Source organism: Rhipicephalus sanguineus, chromosome 1 (assembly GCF_013339695.2).
Source record: "Rhipicephalus sanguineus isolate Rsan-2018 chromosome 1, BIME_Rsan_1.4, whole genome shotgun sequence".
Lineage (NCBI taxonomy): Eukaryota > Metazoa > Arthropoda > Arachnida > Ixodida > Ixodidae > Rhipicephalus > Rhipicephalus sanguineus.
The window spans coordinates 91,783,066-91,805,408 of record NC_051176.1 but is presented as its reverse complement, the minus strand read 5'-3'; the positions used below and the strand labels follow the sequence as shown (position 1 = coordinate 91,805,408).

At 47.4% G+C, this 22,343-nt stretch overlaps 1 protein-coding gene and 5 non-coding genes across 6 annotated transcripts in view; all 6 read right to left on the bottom strand.

Annotated features, from left to right (window-relative positions):
* Positions 1–22,343, bottom strand: part of LOC119394029 (cadherin-99C) — a 212,786-nt gene that overhangs the window by 125,811 nt on the left and 64,632 nt on the right. Inside the window, exon 2 of the mRNA XM_037661246.2 lies at positions 14,558–14,613. The gene's annotated coding sequence lies outside the window, so the exon portion shown is untranslated. The remainder of the gene's footprint in view (positions 1–14,557; positions 14,614–22,343) is intronic.
* Trnas-gcu (transfer RNA serine (anticodon GCU)) lies at positions 61–142 on the bottom strand. The gene has a single exon. It is a non-coding gene; the product is annotated as a tRNA-Ser (tRNA).
* Trnas-gcu (transfer RNA serine (anticodon GCU)) lies at positions 233–314 on the bottom strand. Its single transcript has one exon. It is a non-coding gene; the product is annotated as a tRNA-Ser (tRNA).
* Positions 406–487, bottom strand: Trnas-gcu (transfer RNA serine (anticodon GCU)). The gene has a single exon. It is a non-coding gene; the product is annotated as a tRNA-Ser (tRNA).
* On the bottom strand, positions 580–661 carry Trnas-gcu (transfer RNA serine (anticodon GCU)). The gene has a single exon. It is a non-coding gene; the product is annotated as a tRNA-Ser (tRNA).
* Positions 754–835, bottom strand: Trnas-gcu (transfer RNA serine (anticodon GCU)). The gene has a single exon. It is a non-coding gene; the product is annotated as a tRNA-Ser (tRNA).

Genomic DNA, 22,343 nt, shown 5'->3' with positions numbered 1-22,343 from the left:
ACGTAGACATCTATGCAATGAGATCAGAAAAAAAATTTAAAAGAAAATATGCAAAAAGAATGACGAGGGTGGGACTCGAACCTACGCGGGCAGAGCCCAATGGATTAGCAGTCCATCGCCTTAACCAGTCGGCCACCTAGCCGACACATCCATGCTGCCGCATGTAGTCATATACGTAGACATCTATGCAATGAGATCAGAAAAAAATTTAAAAGAAAATATGCAAAAAGAACGACGAGGGTGGGACTCGAACCTACGCGGGCAGAGCCCAATGGATTAGCAGTCCATCGCCTTAACCAGTCGGCCACCTAGCCGACACGTCCATGCTGTCGCATGTAGTCAGATAAGTAGACATCTATGCAATGAGATCAGAAAAAAAATTTAAAAGAAAATATGCAAAAAGAACGACGAGGGTGGGACTCGAACCCACGCGGGCAGAGCCCAATGGATTAGCAGTCCATCGCCTTAACCACTCGGCCACCTCGCCGACACGTCCATGCTGTTGCATGTAGTCAGATAAGTAGACATCTATGCAATGAGATCAGAAAAAAAAATTTAAAAGAAAATATGCAAAAAGAACGACGAGGGTGGGACTCGAACCCACGCGGGCACAGCCCAATGGATTAGCAGTCCATCGCCTTAACCACTCGGCCACCTCGCCGACACGTCCATGCTGTCGCATGTAGTCATATAAGTAGACATCTATGCAATGAGATCAGACAAAAATTTTTTTTAAAAAATATGCAAAAAGAACGACGAGGGTGGGACTCGAACCCACGCGGGCAGAGCCCAATGGATTAGCAGTCCATCCCCTTAGCCACTCGGCCACCTCGCCTACATGTCTAGGCTGTCGCATGTAGTCCGTTAAGTAGACACCTATGCGATGAGCTGGGAAAATATTGAGAATCTACGTGGCAAGTTCATAAAACCAAACTGGCAGCCATCATGACGTGACTAAAAAAACTCACAGTGCCAGTTTTGCATTGGCCTAGGACGACTCGAATGCGAACACCATCCGGTGTGGCTCTTTCCTCATCATCATCGTTATCATCATCGGAACTTGAGAGATCACGTGAGTTGCTGCCCCCTTTGTTGATGTTGTAGATGATGATGATAACGACGAATTATGGCCCAGCCCTCTGTAATGGGTTGGCCGCTTTCAACCACCCACTTGTTACGCAAATCACATGGTAAGGCGCCTGGCGCGATTCTACGCTTCTTCCACGCAACATCCGCTGATGTGACTCGTTGCCCAACATGACGACTGCATATGTCCTTTTTCGAAAATGATTTCAAGCGCTGGCGTGGCTCCGTAATAGACTTGACAGTCACGCAGAATGCCTGGGTTCGATTAGGCTCGAACTCAGATTTTTATCTGATTTTTATTAAACTCACTAATGTCGCGTAAGTTTTTCTACAGCTCGCCACGTTTTCCACGGACATTGTCTGATGAGGCACTTAAGGCTTTCGCCTTACTAAGAAAGTCTTAGTTTTATGACCTGTGCTTCGAGGGAGCATTTGGGCGTAATATATTTTATGACTGAGATATTGGTCTGTCTTGCAGTCTGGGGGGATTGTCAAGCCTCTATACTAGTACCACAACTCAATATAATCGAACTGTCTTTTTTTTTCATATTTTTGCGGGGTCCACAATTCCTACCACGGGAAAAATCAGGGCGCAAACCCAAGCGATTTTCAGTTTTCAGTCTAACACCTTTCTCTTTCATAATTTTTTAGAGCTGCCACCTCTGTTTATTCTGGATCTTATACTCCATCTCACAAGTTTCTTGCATAGCTGTGGAGGCTACGGGGCTGCTAAACCAATAGGAAGAGAGAAGATCCCTCAAGATGTATTCATCCGCACCGCGTCGCTTGCGCGCAGGCGTCGGGCGACTATTGGCGAGCAGACGGCAGCGCCGGAAAAGAAAATTCTGGATCCCTTGCCCTATCGGGAAAATGGGGGCAATCGAAGCTTTGTGTCTGCCCGCCTGACGTACTACTTTTTCTTTCTTTCTTTCTTTCTTTCTTTCTTTCTTTCTTTCTTTCTCTTTCTTTCTTTCTTCTTTCTTTTTCTTTCTTTCTTTCTTTCTTTCTTTTCTTTCTTTCTTTATTTATTTCTTTGACACTGCGCAATGCTCCCCCCTTACTGTTTCCTTCCTCCATGCCGGGAATTACACCTTCACACACGTGCCCAGCAGCGCAACACTTCAGTTGCTACAGGCAACAACGACGGTCATGCGTTCATGTCCAGGCAACAATGAAATGTGGCAACGTGGAATGACAAGTGACCTCGATAAAAGATCAGATTGCCGTATCAGAAACGGCTGATCGTAGACAAGCCCACGATCGAGAGAGCATCAGTTATTGGAAAACGGCGCATACAAATACGCAGGTCACCGACAAACCTTCGAGGGCCGCATTTCTGTCCGCTCGCTTTCGCCGGGTTTTTCGCGCAAGACGACTCCATCTTAAAAAAACTTTGTTTAAAAAAAAGAAAAGACCAGGCGGCACCGCCTGAATCGAGTGCTTTCTGCCTCCAATTTATCAAGTCGTCGTAGTGCGCTGTGTGGCCCGTAAGTTCGAAACTGACGTTTGTATTTGCTTTATGTATGCGTCCTGACGCTCCGACATCAACTTATTCGTGTCTGTTTTGCACTGTTTCCAAGAACCATTCTCAGATTATCGGAGACAAGGCGTGGATGAACAAATAGCTGATCTCAATAATAAGTAGAAAACATACCTAATGTGTTGTGCTCAGCTTGAGATGACACAAAGCGATGGCGAAGTCGCCGTTTATGTATTGTTGTCAGAGTAGTGGGCAAGTAGTGAGCGCGAGTTCGGATCGAAGCGGGTGGGTGGGCGCGTCTGCATGGACGCTGCCACGTTGCTTCGTAACCGCAATTACCGGTGCTTAGCGATGCAATAAGTAAATGCATACAACGGTCATTCAAAGCGGGATTAACGTACCACGTATCGCGGTTACGTAGCATGTGTCAAATGAAGGCAGATGTCTGAACCCTGCAAATTATAAGGCAGTTGGATATAAAAGTGTTTTTCTGAGCAACCATATGGTCTGCTATACACCTCGTCTATAGCTTCCACCCTGCTGCAACCAGCTTCTGAGGTTGAGCATAGGGTGACGGAATGTCCTACAACTTCTATCACGCCTTAAGCACCTCCTTAGATATATATCATCGTCGATCGTCATTCCTCTCCGTCCCCGTCTCCTTCATTATCTATCTATCTATCTATCTATCTATCTATCTATCTATCTATCTATCTATCTATCTATCTATCTATCTATCTATCTATCTATCTATCTATCTATCTATCTATCGATCTATCTATCTATCTATCTATCTATCTATCTATCTATCTATCTATCTATCTATCTATCTATCTATCTATCTATCTATCTATCTATCTATCTATCTATCTATCTATCTATCTATCTATCTATCTATGAACACACTGGATACGTTCCACGGATGGACAACTTGCTCTGGGCTCCTGTCTGGCCTAGTAGACAATTTGGGTCGGTGTGGCCCCACTGGGTATGTGTAACTCCGCTATGCGTGTGATCCCTAGAATGAACGTGTCCCTGTGGCACGAGGGGTACGTATCAGTAGATGTATTAAGGTGTGCGTCTTGTTTCTCTGTGCATACACGTCTCCATCAACATTCCTTCCTCTGCAAGCATCATACATCGTCTTCGACCTCTCGACACAGAGAGCTAACTGATACTGGGCCGTTAACTGAGCTAAAGAAGGAGACAGTTGGGTCTCACACTAATCGCTAAGGTTCTCTTAGGACCCCTACAATCATTGTAAGAACAAAACAAAAGATATTCAAGTGAAGCTTGTATCGCCTCACAAGTGTCGTTGGCATTGTAGGAGTGACCGCAAGAGAAAACCCGGCACCCGTGGGCGCTGAGAAATGCGGCCCTCAAAGGTGCGCCGGTCACCTGCTTATCTTTATGCGCCGTTTTCCAATAATTGATGCTCTCTCGATCATGGGCTTGTCGGCGATCATTCGTTTCTGGTGCGGCAATCTTATATATTATCGAGGTTATTGAGGTGACTTGCCATTTCAAGTTGCCACATTTCATTGTTGCCACATTTCGTTGTTGCCCGCAGCAACTGAAGTGTTGCGCTGTTTAGCAGGCGGATGACGATCCAATGCGCGGCATGGAGGAAGGAAACAGTTAGGAGGGAGCATTGCCTGATGCGACAGAAAGAAAGAAAGAAAGAAAGAAAGAAAGAAAGAAAGAAAGAAAGAAAGAAAGAAAGAAAGAAAGAAAGAAAGAAAGAAAGAAAGAAAGAAAGAAAGAAAGAAAGAAAGAAAGAAAGAAAGAAAGAAAGAAAGAAAGAAAGGTAGCACGTAAATGACGCCAAGCTTAGCTTGCCGCCATTTTCCCTATAGGGCAAGGACTCCTGAATTTTTCCTTCAGCGCTTTTCACAGGCCCAACATGTGTCCTGTACAAAGCGACGTCATATTATTTCCTAGAATCTTATAGAATCACACATTATTCGTTCAATGCACAGAGTTTGATTGCGAGTATTTTTTTTCTAATTGCTTGATAAGCCTACATTTGCTGACGCACTTATAAAACAAAAACTGCGCCAGTCTTCTCGTGCATCTATGCTTTAAAGAAAATGTTTAGGGACTAGCACACCTTCCAAATGAAATGCCTGATATAGGCTTAGTGTACCTGATGGCACAACAATTCTCACTGCACTTCCACTTTTTTTTTCATGAGGTGAACGACAACATCATGGCTATTTTGGTTTATATTGTATGAGCCAGGAAGCCACCTTCGCCCTGTTTGCTAAGTGAAAATTCGGTTTCTGTGCTTTCCTGTAGTGGCTTAATGACAGACTACGGCGCACCAGCGTTTTCCTCATTCCAAACCAGCAGCCACCGCAGGTCGTTACTTAGGAAGAGCGCTAGAAACTTCACGAGATCGCGCTAGCAGAGTTCACTTGACATTTGCAGCAAACAGTCCCTGCAACCGAGATAAGAAATTTGGGGGAAAATGTAACAATATAACGCTGTCAGCAGTATGCTTCGTACCTTTTTTCGTGTGTGTGTGTGAGAGAGCTCGAAATTTTTCAATCTTGCATAATATATATACATGCACACATGCAAACACATGTACGAACATACATAGAGGGTGGTTAAACACCTCCCTCCCCTCCCCCGAAAAAAATTTCTGGCGATGTCCCTGGTCTTTTATAGTGCGCGGCCGTTGCAAAGATCCACTTTGCGACTGCGAGCGTTTCACCATCCTCTTTTCACACATTATGGTCACATTATGGACACATTATGGCGGGCGTACTGTCGTAATCATTTGGAAGCTAATGCCAACGAACATACCTCACCAGTATTCTAACTCACTGCTGCATTAATTTTAGATTGCCACGTACGTAGTTGCCTTTCGGTGCAAAGGAGTCAGCTGTCACGATCTGTGGAGCAAGTTGCCAATGTTTGAAATGTCTCCAATGCGGCGGCGAACTTCAGCCCTGTCTGCTTTACTAATGCCATCAATACTAGCGCACCGCTCTATGCCCATGCTGCTACATGTCTTTGTTTTAATACGTGAGCATGCGCGACGTGCGTGCCGCGCTCTACACTGTGCCAATAAATTAGCTCTGTGCTATACGTCATTCTTGTTGTTCTCTTTTTTCTTTTTTTTTTTATAGAAGGCATTGCCAGCTGCGGAGCTGAAAGTCGCGGCATTTCACATGTATTCTGCACTCCCGATCGATGAGACCAGCTGGCAGACGAACAGAAACGATCTCGATCTCCACATTTATTCCGCAACGTGCTGTAATATTCTGCTTGTCGACATCATAGTGCATCAATAATTTAGAAAACCCGTTTCCCTTTTCGCAAATGCCTGTTCTACGGAAACTTGTGCTGCCAGGTAAGTGGGTGCCAAATAAGTTGCTTCGTGTCCGTCTGGAGCGTCGTCTATCGTTGCTAAATAGCGAAAAACCAAAAAATGCAACATAAGGCGCAATGCCGTCTCTTGATCTATTAGACGGCGAAATCCGCTACTTGACGCCTCGTCCATGATTGAAGAGAGTTACCTAATCTTTGTTCACGAATTCTTTTCGTTTTTTAATGTATATATTCTCGTTCCTTTCAATAAACCTTCAGTTGGTAGTCAGCGCCCGTGCTCGTGTATTTCCTTCACTTCGTCCCGTAGCTGCGCTGCTCATTCCTTCTTTAAAAACATGTACCATGTAGCCCGCCTTTCACCGCTTGCTCAGCACAATGCTGTACTCAATGATCTCCAGGTTTCTTCGCAACTGCAATGTTTAAAACGCAAAAAAAAAAAGAAAGCTCGATGCCTTTAGGTGGTGACTGCGAGATATTATTTGTAAGAAGGCACGTAGCTTCCGAAAGCAACTCATTGTAACCAATGGATACGACCTATTTCTGTGTTCTTCGTCAGCTCCAAAGATGGGCAGAATCTTAAAGCTAGAGACAATTGTTTTCTCACTTATGCATTGTTTTCTTTTTGTGACAGGGAGAGCATACTCTTGGTAAAGGTTTTTTTACTTTTGTGTTGCACTTGTATGATATTTAGAGGACTTGAAGTTCAGCAGTTGGGCTGGTTCGACATATACTACTAAGCTCCTTTGTTTGTCTTCCGTCTGGCTTTAATGCAGAGATTTACTCGCTTACTCTTTGTGTCCAAATAAGAGCTGACATAGTCTCGCAGAACTGCGTATACGTTAATTATTTGTCTCATCTTTTTTCTTTCTGTATTTTCACATTGTCTTGACGGTAAAAATGACACGAGGGTATGAGCTGCCACGTTTTTTTTTTCTTCTTTTTTTGTGTGTGCATGGGAAATATCGGGGCGTAAATCCATTCTTGAAAAAGAAGTCTACGTACGTAAAAGCGTGCGTGAGTTGTCCGTCAGCGCTATGGCAGTGCCGCCTAAAGTAAAGAACGAAAAATAAAGTTGAAAAGTAAACGGAAAAAATAAAACAACACAAATACTTAAAGTAAAAGCCCAGGAAATTTTAAAAAATCACAGCATATCCACGTGGTGAATGATGATGAGTGGGGCGAAGCGAACTCGCGCTGCAGCACGGCGATGGCATTGGCGCGAGCGTGGTCCTTCTTGATGGAAGATATTGTGAAGATTGTTTGAGAACCACAATCTGTTGCACACACCGCAACTATGGCCGAAACTGTTATCAAGGAAGTCCCGCTGTAAGCGCGCGTCGGCGCCTTCGGGCAGAGCCCGCCTGATGCGTTTTGCAGCCACTTCACGTGCTCGCACAGCCTCGGGCTCTGCCTGCCGGTACGCGCGCTTTCTCGCCGCTTCACGGTCCTTCACATTTTGAAGATCCGATTCACGCCGCAGCCGTGCAACTTCGGCCTCGCGGGCTCGAACGGCGGGGTCTTCGGGCCGCAGCTGTGCAGCTTGTCGAGCAGCTTCGGCCTCGCGGGCTCGAACGACGGGGTCTTCGCGCCGCAGCCGTGCAGCTTGTCGAGCAGCTTCGGCTTCGCGGGCTCGAACGGCGGAATCTGCTTCGCGGCGTCGACGTGCAGCTTCGGCCTCGCGGACTCTCACCTCAGGATTCTGTCTGCGAGCGCGCGCTGCCGCCGCCTTCCGTGCCCTCCGTTCCGCAGCCTTGTCTTCCATCTGGCGACTCCGAGCTAAAGAGAAAGCGTGCCAAGAGGGAGCCTCATGGCACGTTACTTCTGAAATGTTGTCTTCGGGTGTCGTTGAAAACACGAGACGTAGTAAAGAAGAACGAACGCCACACAGGCGAACACGCACGAGAGTGTCACTCGTCAACGTCGTCTTCTTCTTCTACTGCATACCAGAACGCGCGCAGTAAAGAAGAAAGAATGCCACATAGGCGAACACGCACGAGGGTCTCACTCGTCAACGTCGTCGTCTTCTTCTACTGCATACCAGAGCGCGCGCTTCTCACGAACTAGAGGTGGCTACTACAACGCTAAAAACAAACGGAGGATGGACGGACCCACGGCATAAGGAGCTTCGCCCCTAAAAGTATCAAGCTTTCTACAAGATTAGAACAAACACCCACACAAATCCAGTCCCTTGCGCCATGGGTGATTTCTTCTCTTTCATTGTGGTTCTCACCATAGGCACGTGCACATGCTGGCAGAATTGAACACGCTTACGAATTCTTAAGCTGCTTGACGAGTTCTGATTTCGCCGCGAACGGCAGGGCCCCACAAGCTTCAGCTGCAACGTTCCGCGCTGTCTTGTTGTTGTTGTTGTTGTTGTTGTTGTTGTTGTTGTTGTTGTTGTTGTTGTTGTTGTTGTTGTTGTTGTTGTTGTTGTTGTTGTTGTTGTTTCGAATAAAGGTAAGAAAAGATTTTGCGGCCGACTGCATGTGTATGTAAGAGGGCTGGTTCACTTGCACTGCGTGCGCCCACAGCACCGCGAAATCGCGGGCTGTACTACAATCGTAAATACTGTATGGATGACGGCTATACTGTACATGCCGGTCCTCCGATCGTGTCCCGGGCGTATAGTTCTCGCGGCGTCAAGCAATCTGCGCGTACACACATTCGGGAACTCGCGTACAGAGAAAGAACTTCCGCAGTTCACAGTGGCCCCGCCAACACTTAGTCTCCGTGCACCAGGTCGGCCGCTGCCCCCAGGACCACTCCCATGCCCCGATCACACGATATTTGACCCGAGGGATATTACAAAAAGATGCATAGCAGAGAGCTCCATTACGCGGGAGCAATAGCCGTCGTTGACACTGTTCTTGGGTCCTTATAGAAGAGCGTGCCGGCGAAAGGCCCTCTGGCAACGAGCGCTTGCTCCGGCAGTCTGTCTTCTCTTGGACGAAGGCCTGGAATGCGGTTTACCTGGCGGTATACATACGCCTGCAGCAACCTCATGCGCGCATGCTCATTTCGACTGTGAAACACTCATCTACTGAATCACGCCTGGAAAGTGGAAGGACTGGTGCGCGAAAGCAATGGAAATGGCGCAACGGCCTAGCGAGATAAGGAGGAGGAACGTCACGATCATAATTAAGTGTGCACATTACAGTTTACGCAGCCATACTTACATCTTACACAGTGTACTTGATTCAGAGAGTTGGGCTAGTTACAAATTACACATCTCAGGTGCGTTTAATGCATCTGGGCCATTATAAAGGGGACCTTGGAAGGACATATACAGGATAGCGAACAGGACAGCGTCCTTTCCCTCCCACAGCCTTCCTGCTGCCTTCCAACCGTAAGGTGTTCGTTTTTCTACTCGTGTGCTGGAAACGCCTCATTCGTCAGCAGGCTTCAAAGAGAGAGAAAGAAAGATTTCGCGTCTTTCTCCCTTCCTCTCTTTTCAGGACATTCACGATACCTTGGAGTGCTCTGACAGATGTAGAAGGAAAACTGAGTGTTCTAGTCCAATGAAACCCTAAAGAAGATTTCAATCGCGGAGCGGCCTGTCACGGCAGATTTACGTGCTGTGACCTAAAAGTCGTATAACATGGCTCGCCGCTTCTAAGTGCAGCATGATGCACAGAAGACTTTCACTTACGCGATGATGTGATCTGTGCTAATAACTCCTAAATTAGCTTGTCAAGCGAATTCCCCATTGAAGAGAAGCAGATGCCTATTCGCGTACTTAGCACCGAGGTAGCTCTACTTACACGGGTTTCTCGGGGTTCGGAAAGCAAGCAGAAAGGATTGGCCGCGGCTGAACGAACGAAAATTACATAAAATATCTACAAAATAGCCATGTACAGTAAACTCTCACTTGTACGAACGTCGGTTTAACGAATATTTCAGAATAACGAACTTTTAGAAAATCCCCGGCGATTTTCTTATGCATTCTATGCAAAAATCTTTCAGTTAAACGAATTTCAGAATAGTGAATTTTTCAGTTGAACGAACTTGATCCGCGGACCCAGGCTCATTTTTTAAATCAATTCAACGAAGTTTTGTGCACTGCAGCACTGGCATAGCCGATGCGATCCTCCACTAAATCGCCCATCCATCGGCGGCGGCGCGACATCGCGGCGGCGGCGCGACACAGCTGGACGTCGACAGTGGTGCTTCATTTGAGGACTATGTGCAGTCTGACAGTGATCTTATCACTTGTGCAGAACTATTGATTTGGAAATTGTTTCGAGTGTTCGTCCGGAACCAGAAGAAGAAGAGTGCGACGAGGAAGTCGTAACGGCTGAGGCAGGTTCAATCCTGTAACTCTAGACGAGGCGGTAGAGTATGTTAGAAAGTTGCGAGACTTCGTGTCTCAGCAACAAGCTGTGCCAGAGGCAGTGCACAGAAACGTAGACTCTCTGGAAAGCTTTGTCTCTTCTTGCGCTTTAAGCACACCAGTCCAACTGAAAATTACAGATTTCTTTTCAAAATAAATTGCATTTCACACTTTTGACTCTAATGTCTGCTGTGCCCAATGCTGTTCCATATTCTAGTGAATATTCAGTTTAGTGAACTTTCAGTTAAGTGAACTATTTCCTTGGGTCCCTTGAAGTTCACTCAATTGAGAGTTCACTGTACATAGCAAGCAGTCAAGTGCGTGCATCACCGTCACGGGACAACTTTGTGCACAGAAAGAAGCGTGACTGCAAACTACAGACGAAGTCACCCCTATACCGCCACTATACAGAAGCCGCCACTTGAGCGGGAAAAAATTTACCGGCTTCGAGCAACCACATGCTACTGACATGCCCTATCCTATCCTCGCTGGCAAACATCTGCCGTACAAAACTATCGGGCTTGGTCGTTACGTGAAACGACTGGGTCTCTCCAAGAGGGCCCCCTTGCTGAAAAGGTTTCATGAAACCTGCGCCGGGTCTAGAGATCCGATTTGAATTAAATGCGGTTGTTGAACAATGAACTGGTGCGAATCGGAGCTATACTATACATGTAATATTATAGCTCCCAGCAAACAAGTTCGGGTGAACGAGACCCCTAATGAATGAAGCCTGCCTGCAGGGAGCACGACTTCCATAGTGGCTATAGTAAGCAAAATGGAGTCGTGTTGCTTGGGAGCTGCCCCCGGTTAAAGATCTTCTGTATCACGCTGCATATAGGCCGTGATGTGCGGACATCCTACGTTTTATCAGTCTAAAGGGATCCTCAAGAAAACTTCGTCTACGGCAGCTATTGGCGTTAAAAAAGCAATTTTTGCCACTGCTTCATCGCCGTGTTCTGAAACGTGTGTAGTGCAACTCCTTCGCACGGGCCGGGGAAACTATGGCCCATGTTCGTCCACAAAGGCTCCTCGTTATAATGCACTTGCAGCCAGCACTGCCGTGAAGTGTGTTTTCTCCCGGAATGTCTCCGCTTGCGTTGCAAAGTGAAACAAGCATTCACCGTGGAATAAGTCTGTGTATAATTTATCGCATATTCTAGCGGCAAATTTTTTTTTCCGTAAAATTGTTCTTCATACAAATTGTTGCAAATCTGCGAGCTTTTGCCTTGTTCTGGCCGTAGGGTTTCTTTCCCGCTTAGCTTAGCAGGAAACTAACTTGAGCGGACCGATTGTTCTCAAACCAGAACTAGAAGGTTTCCATGCAGTGTTTGCAAGACGGCGAGAGGGTGCGCGTAGCCAAGGCTAATTAAGCAAACCCTTGAGCACTCATTCGGTTCCCTAATTACCTGCGTTCATTTAGCTTTTCGCTACGATTCGTCGTTATATACTGCTGTGTTGCAGAAGCGGAAATCTACCGTTTTTCTGCAGTAACCACTTTCCCTGTTTGTCCGCTACAGCGGACTCGGAGAAAGAAAAATGGTATAGAGAGGAAAGCTGCAATGCAGTTAACCATGACTGGCCGGGCATCGCAGGTATTACACGTGGCGTGCCGAACTACCCATATTTGGTACAGTGTGTTCACAGTAACAAAACCTGAGAGAGAGAGAGAGAGAGAGAGAGATGGTAAAGCTTCTACGAAAGCAGTTTCATGGCCGGTCTGCATCTGTTTACGTGTTTACTCGACGTAGCTCAAGGTGCTCGAAACTGCCGAACGCTAAATGCATGAAAGTGGCATCGCATTTCCGTATCGAACGTGCGACTTTAAAAGCATAAGTAGTGCGCATAGGTCGCCTGCGCGAACAATAGAGCAGCTGCGGCCATGTGGTAGACAAAAGAGAAACAAAACTGTCACTCGATCGAAGTTGGAGCCAAACAAACAGCTGTGTTTTTTTTTTTTTCGCTCCGTTCGTATATATAGGTAGTAATGTATGCAGACATGGGTTACTCTACGCTGAATGTAAAGAAAGATATTGCTTGCACAAACGTAGAACGAAGGTCTTTTTTTTTCTTTTTCGTCCGCTTGCGCAAACAATTCAGCGCGCCACCGGCACTTCCTTTAACATAAACACTCAAGGAATGGCGCACCACTCCGTCGGCGCTTTTCCTAATAAAAATCGTGGTTATATCCTACCCCTTTCTTTCTTTCTTTCTTTCTTTCTTTCTTTCTTTCTTTCTTTCTTTCTTTCTTTCTTTCTTTCTTTCTTTCTTTCTTTCTTTCTTTCTTCCTTTCTTTCTTTCTTTCTTTCTTTTTTGTTGTTGCTTATTTTCTCCCTCTCGCTACGAATATTTTCTGTAAACGACCAGCCTTGATGTTTTCTTTCTCTTTCACTTTTTGTCAGAATACGCAAGGCTATATAATTGTCGAGGGGAGCTAATATTCGCCTCGTTGAGCGCGCCGCGAGAGATTAGCGTGCGAATTTCAGTCGGGGAGCAACAATTTTTCCGAGTGCAGCCTTCGAGGCGTTGTAGCGATATATACTCGCGACCACTCTGCGGTTTTAGAAGCACGTCGACAATAGCGCGGTCTGGACAAGAAAGCTGGTTTCGGAGGACTGTGTCACAAGCAGACCGGTGGCAGCAGTCGTCTATACACTACACCTCTGTTCCTACGACGAGAGATATCCTTGACGCGAAATGGCCGCTCTGCCTGCCGCCGTCGCGTACGTCGCACATGCGCTGCGCCGGAGGAAGTCGCCGGCTTCCAGCAACAAGAGAACCCAATCATGCGTTCGCCGGGCTTCGGGAAAAACGTAGGACGAAAAAAATATATGTATAAATAAATGAAAAATAAAAACGAAACGTATACGCGTCACCGAGACGCTGAGCACTCGTGCGCGGTGCTGTTCGACCGGCCGAAACCGCGCCGTCCTCTCCTCATTTTTCGCCCACAAGACTTCCGTCTTTTTTCCGCTCGGCGTGCTCGCTTCACGAGCGTCGGCGCTGTGTGTATGTGTGTGTAGTGCCCGGTCGGGCGACGGCGGCCGTGGATGCGTGCGTGCAAGCAGTCCTGCAGCGAGATCCGTCGGCGGCCCCAGCGTCTAACGATCAGCTCGTGACCGCGCGCCTGTGCTTCAGCGGCACGCGTAAAGCTCTAGCCTGGTACTACAGTATGTGCCAGAGAGAGCGAGCCCGAAACGAGGTAACGCTGGAACAAAACTCTCATATTCCTCGAACTGCGGCGCGTTACGGCACACGTGCACTAAAAGTTCGACCGCAGTTTCGCGGCCGTCGTTCCCGTGGTGGATGCGTAGTGCGCCGTCGCTGTTCGAGACCTTGCCAAGGACACGAGTCGCCCATCAGCCCTTGGTTATGCCTTCACTGGAGGAAGCATCGTCTGCACGAGCGGAACGAGTTTCTCCGCCAAATGTGATGCTTGCGGTCTTGAGAGGCTCGAAGTGTCCAGCAAGTACTGTCTATCCTTCGTTTCTCACCTGTACCGGAAAGCGCATGCGCCTTCAGGCCGATCCTCATCGTATTCTGTAGATGAAAAGGTCACGTCCCTTCACAACAAAGGACTGATTGGGCCGTTTCCCAAGCCAGCGAAAGCGGCAACGAGTTCTTTCTTTAGGGACTCGTTGATTTACCGGAGCTCTCATTGTTTGGCTGCCCTAAAAGTGCATCATTGGCAAGGGCATCTTCTCTTTCGTTACCGCTGACACCAGCATGCGAAGGTATGGTCGTTCAAAGCCAGAGGTATTACTTCTCCACCGTGCACGGAGTGAACAATTGGGCTATATAGAGCTCACCTGTCCTGGAAAGGGGATGTTTCACTACAGCACGAAAAAAGGTTTCCTGCCGAGCGTCTCAAACAGAAAGCATTCCCGGAAGGACAGCAGATAGTGCTCAAGCAAATGTCTCGCATTCGTCTGACGTTTATGAAAGATAGCGAACTACGTGATTCATGGTGACCTGTGGAACGGGGAGGACGTGGGGGACGCTCAGTAGAGCAATCGCCGGCCGAGTCTGCCAGGCGGACGCATCCTGCAGCAACAACATCACTGCTGCCGCCACCAAACTACGTACAGTCGCCGCAGAAAAAGATTAGCACAAACGACCACTGGCCGGAACGGTCACTTGTGCTGATCTTTTTTTTCTGCGGGGGCTATACCTTAAGCGCTGAGAAGGTTTGCAACCAACATGCGCCTACGCAGCAGTGAAAGTTAGTTGCAGTGTTCAAGCCAAAAACAAATGAGACGTGCTTCCATGGGGCGGTCCGTTCTCGTTGGGAAAACAAAAGCAGTTAACAGTCTGGCCTTGCTTACCTCTAGCTGCTCGCCTTCACGATGGCCCCTGATGGCGCCAGTGAGTGAATATCCACCTGCATGAAGGAGGGGGTGCAAAACTCGTTGAGAGGAAAGCTATATATATACACGAAGCTTGCAGCATAAAGAATATAGACTCTGCCTATCAACGATAACATTTCAGGAGTTTTATATACTCGGACCGGAAGCATGACATTGCACTTTATATAGCAAAAATCGGAAAAAGAACAGGAAACCGTGTCGTTATATACTGGGGGCAAAACTAACGCGGGTACGACGCGCATATTTCACAATCATCAACTTATACATCTACTACTTTACTTTTGTTTACTAAAGAATGCTGTGACTAGGCACAAATGCCCCGCACCCATTCCTGCGCTTCGGTCCTTCCTAATGGTTCGTTGACTTGGACGAGTCAAGATTACCTGCACTAGGTCGCGAAACACGAAACCCTTCTTGAAACATGAAAGTTGTGCAGCCGGCTACCACGCCTTGAAAACAACTCCGTCGACGTGCCAATTAACATACAAGGCTCTAGAAAACAACGCGACGTCGCGTAACGACGCACTATCACGTGAAGCCACGCGTCAGATCTCTCTTGCGCTCTTCAAAACACGCGATTACATTGATTACACGAATACATTAATTATGCGTCAAGTAAATACCGCGCTCAATCACTTCGTGGTCAGCATAGCACTGCTTTAGATAACGCCATCTAATATAGTCCAGCACTGTTCTCAAAGTAGAGTTTTTTAGAGCAACTGGGATACGTCCGAACATGTCTATCCTGTACACAACACTGTCGGTTTTGGGTGAAAAAATATTATCAACCAAAGTATAGACGTATTTTGGTGGATTGATGGAATAGCCAAAGTGGCTTTATGGGCTGGTTGGTTAAATGCATCAAAAGGCGCTAGCTGGCAAGGACAAAAAAACACTGTCGTTATATAATGGGGCCACAACGTCCCGTTGTGTCTTCCTCGTCTGTGTCTGCTAGCGCTATGGCACATTTTGATGAAGGAACAGACTCAGGTGGTTACAGAGTCGTGTAATATCAATCCATGATGCCAGTGAATATGCGGACGCATACGCATGGAAGAATTAATAAACTAGGAGAGAACATAACGTCCCGCAACCAGCCTCGGCAAGAGAACTGTCCGCGAAGTCATCCCCTTCGCTTGGTCCCCTCGAAGTATATCGGCCGAACACATGACCCCCGAGACGCTGCGCATTCGCCGAGAACGTTCGTTCGGCTTCGCTGATACAGCTTTGTCATCCACTCTGACGTCGCGATCACGTGCTGGGCCGATACCTTTAGGCTTCATTCATATATTGCATGATGGTCTCTCTCTTAAATTATTCCTTCCTCCATGTGTATGTAGCGTCTGCCGACTGCCGCCATCAACGACTCTGCCCCTTTTCCGGTTCCGCTGTGCAGCCTGTAAAACAGCAGTGACGCGTGGTGGCGCCGCATTTCCGTAATATGCGAGGTAATGAGGACGGCTGTGCGGTGAAGCGAGCAGTCGTGAGATCGTTTGCTCGGCTGCGCGCTCATGATCAAGAAAATGGGATGAATTAAAAACACGACCGGAGCGTGGTGCGCTTATATCAATGTTAAAAAGAGAGAGAGAGAAAAGCCTAACAAGAAAAGCATGCGATGGTGAAAATGTTCGTGGGATTCCTTAGCAAGAGATGGACAAAAGCGTGTTTAATGAAACGGTACTTGGATCACCAACGTGAGGCGCATGCCAGATAGGTCGCTTCGCATTAGCGCGCGAAGCGCTCGAGACGTTGACTCGCAACTGGCCAATCTGCAATCCACAAGCTGTTACTCCTTGCACGACATATGAATAACACAAGCGCATTCTTCATCGATGGTCTGCGTGCTTGCATGGAAAGAGATAAGGGTGGGAGGGGGGAGGGTTTCTTCGCATGTATATATACGCTTCAGATAACATGACTCCTAAATATATTTCTGATTCGCGACGAGCAAATAGTAATACTGCTTCGGGCTAGCCTCCGCTGGATTGACCTGTCGGCAACTCAGAAGCGAAAGCCTCTTTTCACAGAAAGAACTTGCGTTCTTTGTACCGTTTGTTTCTGTTTTCTGTACTAACATTCTCTGTACATTAAATGAGCCGGAATTAGCATGTATAGGGTGCATAGCATCGCGCCTTCGAAAGCCTATACGTAAACGATTGCGGATGTCCGCTTTTAAAAAGTCTGCAAATTTTAAATTTTGACGAGCCATCTAAACGCGTGAGCTCGGACGGTATATTTTTTCGTGTTACTTGAGCTACGCATTTTATAGTACCAAGCGCCGCACTAAATCATTACACAGCGACCGCTATGCTATACATGTATGGCTCGGAAAATCCTAAGCTCGTGTGTCTCACGTGCTGCATTCTCTGCAGGCTTTCTTCGAAACGGCTCGTCTATAACAGAACACCCTGCATTTCAGTCGCGGGCTTCTGTCCAGGTGTGTGAATTGTTATCGCGAGAGTACGCGCACGCAGCAGCTCCAAGGGCGTATACCACAGCCTTTTGTATACGGCGCGGTAGATGGTCTATACACAAAACGTTCTCCATTATAACAATAGGTTATAAGGTCACAACGCCGCGAACGCTGTATATATACCCTCCTAAATGATGGTATTTGAAAACAGTTCTCGCAACGTTAAAAAAAAAAGTGATATTAATCATCATCATCATCATCATATTAAGCGCTTCTCACCCACGAGTAAAGTGCGTGTCAGAGTTATGGTCGTTGTGAATTGGCTGTCTTTGTACACAGTTTACGGTCAGCGATTAAAAAAAAAAAAAAAAACGTGTCACGACTGTATATGAAGTAAGCAAGCAAGCAAGAGGCTCGCGGCTCAACGTGTAATTTCAAGGGCGGGCGTGAAGATCCTGCTTCGGATAAAATATATACGCAGAGCGGCTGTCTACGTACGAGGAAGGAAAGTGTGTGCGTAGTACAAGGCATGGCGGTTGTGCACGAGACGAAGGTTCGCCTCTGGTATTACGAGCTGAAGAAAGCTTATAGAGGTGCGGCGGCGTGAAAATTAAGCGTTCCCTGCGAGATTGACGCAGCAACGACGGGGCCCGGGAATTGAGCTTTTGCGCTTTTGCGAGCACGGCGAGGTTATAATGGGACACTTGTCTGCGCAGAAATATATATAGCGCATAGGGACCGGGAAAAAGAAAACCGGTTGCTGAAACACGTGATCTCAGAATAAAACTGTGCGTGCGAGAGTCACCCACCAATGACGTTTAAGTAACCAAACCAATTTAGCCCGACATAGCCTAACGCAATGTGGTGTAACTCCTAATGCTTATACGAAACCGAAAGTTAAGTCAACTTCACAACGTACAACTTCAGATAACCCAAGTTACTAGTCGCGTCGTTGATGTTTTGAGCCGCGCGCTTCTGTGATGCGGCTTTAAAATGCCGGTGGCCCTCGCCAACATACTCACAGTGACGAAATTTTGGTAAGTTGAAGTACGGATGCGTGCGAAAGAGAGAACGAAAGAAAGGTTCGCTCTTGAATCTTTGCGGTTTGCATGGGGGCATGCCTAGCATTGCTATGCGGCAGGGGCCGAATTCGCGAAGCTTTCGATTCGTAAGTGCTTTTTTTTTATTCTCATTGGCCAGAGGGCGTCGTTGATCATATGCCTGGTCTCACGATTGGCTGAAAGTTTTTCTTACGAAAGTTTTCAGCGTAAGACGTATTTTGGGGATGCGGGCCCACATCTCTACTACATCCAACGTAATTTTTCAAGCGTATACGCTTTCCAAGTGTGTATCCCTCTCTCTCTGCTTTCGTTTTTGTAGCGTTAGCTATACACTTGCCTAGCCGGAGCCGATTTCATGTGGATGATCATGAGCCGTGCTGCGCATGCGCGAGGATCAGTGATGTCACACAGCTGGGTCACCGGAGCTGGCATCTCACGCGCTCTCCGACACTGCCGCCCGCGGCTCGCCGCTGCTGGTCTGCGCCGCATTCCATAGGAGTGACGTCGTAGCCATAGACACAGTGGCGCCGGCGCGCGCGCAGCTATTCGCCTTCACTGTGCAGTCGCCGTCTGACACTGCGCTGGGGCCGCTTGATAGCGCCTCTGACTGGCGTCTGCAGGGGGGCAACGCCATGGAGAAGGAGAGCGCAAATGCTGCTCGACGGCGCAGAAGAGCCGAGAAGCTTATCTCATCGGATCCCGAAGTAGTTGCCTGGCAATTAGCGGTTCAGCGTACGAAGAATGAACAGAAGAAGGCTAATAATCCTAGACAACCTGGAAAGCTAAGAATAGTCAGCTGAATCTTTGCTAACGCTACGTATATCCTGGCATAGCCGAGCTAAGCTACTGCAAATTTTTTTCTACGCGCGTACTCCGCAAATAATCACAACAGCTCCTTTTACTCGGGTTCAGATACTTTCTTTTTTTTAATGTCGTACATTGGTGTAAATTGTCACGAGATATGCAAGGATACTCTTCAACAATGTTGTATAACGGCAAGCACATACACACCTACAAGCTAACCTACAAACTAACTGTGGCAGCTTAGAGCACATATTACCTGAATGGCCCGCGTGTACCGCCACGAGAGAGAATTTTTTGAGCGGCAAATGGACATGATTTGCCACGATCTGTTAACGTCGCACAGCATATTAGGTCCGATGCCCGGCCCTTCAAAACAGCGATGGGTATTAGAGTTACTATTCAATTACCTGTTACAAATTGTCCTAATTGGAAAGCTATAGAGATTCACTATTTCATATAGAAAAGCCTAAACTTACCTGACGTCCAATTTATAAATATTAGTATCAGGTTCACTTGCCCATTTCGTATTTATTTATATTCCTTAGTTTTTTAATTATTTTTTCCTCCTCCTCTGTAATCTTCTAATCTTACTCCCCATCCGTATTAGCCCCGAGAAGTTGGGGTGGCGCCGCCTGGCGGGAGGCGTGGATGACGTCACGGCAAGGACTCTTCGATGCCCGCCGTGACGCGCCGGCATATATAACGCGCTTGCTTCGTGCGGTGTTCCGCTGTTTACGTTCGCTTTTTGTCTGTCTCAAGCTTCAGATGAATGACGAAAACAGCATCGATAATGTTCCTAGTAAAACGACAAAAAGTTTTATCCATTTTTTTTTTCACAGTCCCCAGCTGTGCTCGCGCGCCGTCGTGCACATTTTGAAAGGGGTGATCAGGTTTGTCGTTGTGTCGCGCTGCTAACTTCGGGGATGGGTGTGATTCCCGACCACAGCAGCCGCATTCCGACGGGTGTGAAAAGCAACATTCTTCTGCTTAGATACAGGAGCACGTTAAAGAATCGAGGCGGTCAAAATTAATCTGCAGCGTGTCTCACAATCATGTCGTGTTCTTGACACGCAAGGCACCTTATTCACATTATTAGGGTACGTTGTTCACGGGCGATTGCTTTAAAAAGTATGATGGCTCCGCCTCCACAAGTGTTATTTGCATAGGACGCATCCGCGATCGGCGGACAGCGTTCTTGCCCGTGTGCCAAGCCCCACGCACGATTACGAGAGCGATTGAGCCTCGCAAAGTATCTCGAAAGCGCTCGCCCGAGAATACCGCCGCAGTTGTTGTGTTTGTTTGTCTTGTGTACTCGCTCACTAATTATGTTGTTTAGTTTCACGTTTTTCTCGCAATAATTTCGCGACTTCATTTCACAACATAAAAAAAGTTGAGTTAATTGTGGAAAATCCTTATTGCTGTCACATTCTGTCTTCATGCAGCATCGTAGCATCATCAACCTTTATGTGGACATGACGTGCGAGACCATTAATTCACTCATTAAGGCGAAGGACGTTTAATTAATACGTGCGCCACGTCACTGAGAGTGCCATCGAAACAGTTCAAAACGCTAATTTCGACTTTGAGGTGTTTGTTTTGCAGGCGATTGCTATCAACAGTGCTCCCACGTGAGTTTAACATTACCGCTTGTGAACCGGCGGTTGATCGGACCAGCACTTTATGCATATCTGGGTATACGGCCACATAATCCCAGACGAGTGTTGAGAAGAAATGTTTACATAATCCAAGTATGCTAACACCTCAGACTTTCCGAAACCACTGTGTGCGTGGCAGTATTATTTTGCTTAAATTTCCGGATGTATTAAGTGATTCTTTAGATATACAGATTTATCTAAAGTCTCCTGTAGCAGAAAGCGCAATTCTCTCAATACACCTAGATAATCTGCAAAGGCAGACATAACTTGTACGATAAACCACAATGTAGTTAGTGAATTGAAAACGTCCTAATTTAACTTGTAATCTTCGGGACGCGTGTTTTAACCGTGGAGTCTACGCCAAGTTGAAGTTAGAACCATTAGCGTAAATTAACAAGCACCGATGTCTTGGAGTACGCGGTGAAAACAACGAACGTCTTGCTCTCGTGCATCACCTTTTTCACGGTGAATCTTCCGTTCGGACGGGAATTCGCCCATTATAAGACATATATATATATATATATATATATATATATATATATATATATATATATATATATATATATATATATATATATATATATATATATATATGTTATCCGCACTTTCTACAGCTTACCAAACTTTCGCTAATAGTGTAAACTTCCACCTTCTACCTTGGGAAATTTGCATCGCAAGAATGAGCAGTAATCACCACCGTATCGCGAAAGAGCGGGTACGCGGCGGGCGCAGAAAAAGGCGAGCCTCGGCAGCGGAGCAAGCGAGTCCTTGCCGTGACGTCACATCGCCGCGACTGCCGCGCCGCCAGTGTTCGTTCTCGGGGCTATATAGCATGCCAGCGGCCATATACGCGCCGGCAAAACCTCTGTTTTTACAATCAAGAGTCTCTTTGTCTTCTCTCTCTCTCTCTACAAACTGCAGTTACATAATATGTCGGAGGGCCATGTGCTACAAAGGCTCTACATATAGAACTATTTTTAGCCTACTAACCAATATCTTACGACCGCGGTTTGACTGTGCGTATATAAAGCGGTGCGGGACGTCTGGAACGCGAATGGCGACGTTATAACAGATGACGCACGCGTGGCATCCGCTACTGCGCGTGCGGAGCTATATGCCTGGCGCACGTACTGGGCTACGTGCATGTGTATGCGGTGCAGCCGAAGAGACACAGCTTCAAGAGCGGCCCGCGAGCACGGCGAGGTCGGCCTGCCCTCCTGGGTCAGCGGGGCCATTACGCGGCCCGGCCACCGAAGTTCCTCGGGACGGCCGGAACGCTGGCGATTGAGCGGCCCGCAATTTGAACCGGTCCGCCAAGGCCCCTCGAGTGGTTCGCCAGTATACGGAATGCCTTGATAACCCCTCTCCTTCGGTGGCCCGCGCCGCAGCGCCGCTTCTTTTCTTCATTGGTGCATTTTTTGTATTAACTCCACTTTTATCAATTGCGCGTGTAGTAATGTGGCGCGCGCGCGTTATGACTGTATGCGCGCGTCAAGCCCTGCGGGCTTCTAAAAAACGCCGAAGAACGGGGAAGTCCCCGGCCCCGTTGAGCGACGATTCTCGTGCGACGTACAGCGATGTGCGGCTGGGACGCGCGCCTTATAGCTATCGCTCGCCGTCGTGGTATCGTGGGCGCGTTATTCAATCTGCGACCCCGACTGACGGGCACGTCTGCGGCGGTCCCTCGTACCGTAAGATTGTACAGAGAAAGAAAAAAAAAAAGAGGGGGAAGGCGTGCGTTCCAAGGAGGAAAATGCGACATGTGTCCGCCTTCTGACATCGCCGACACATAGCCAATATAGCGTGCTTAC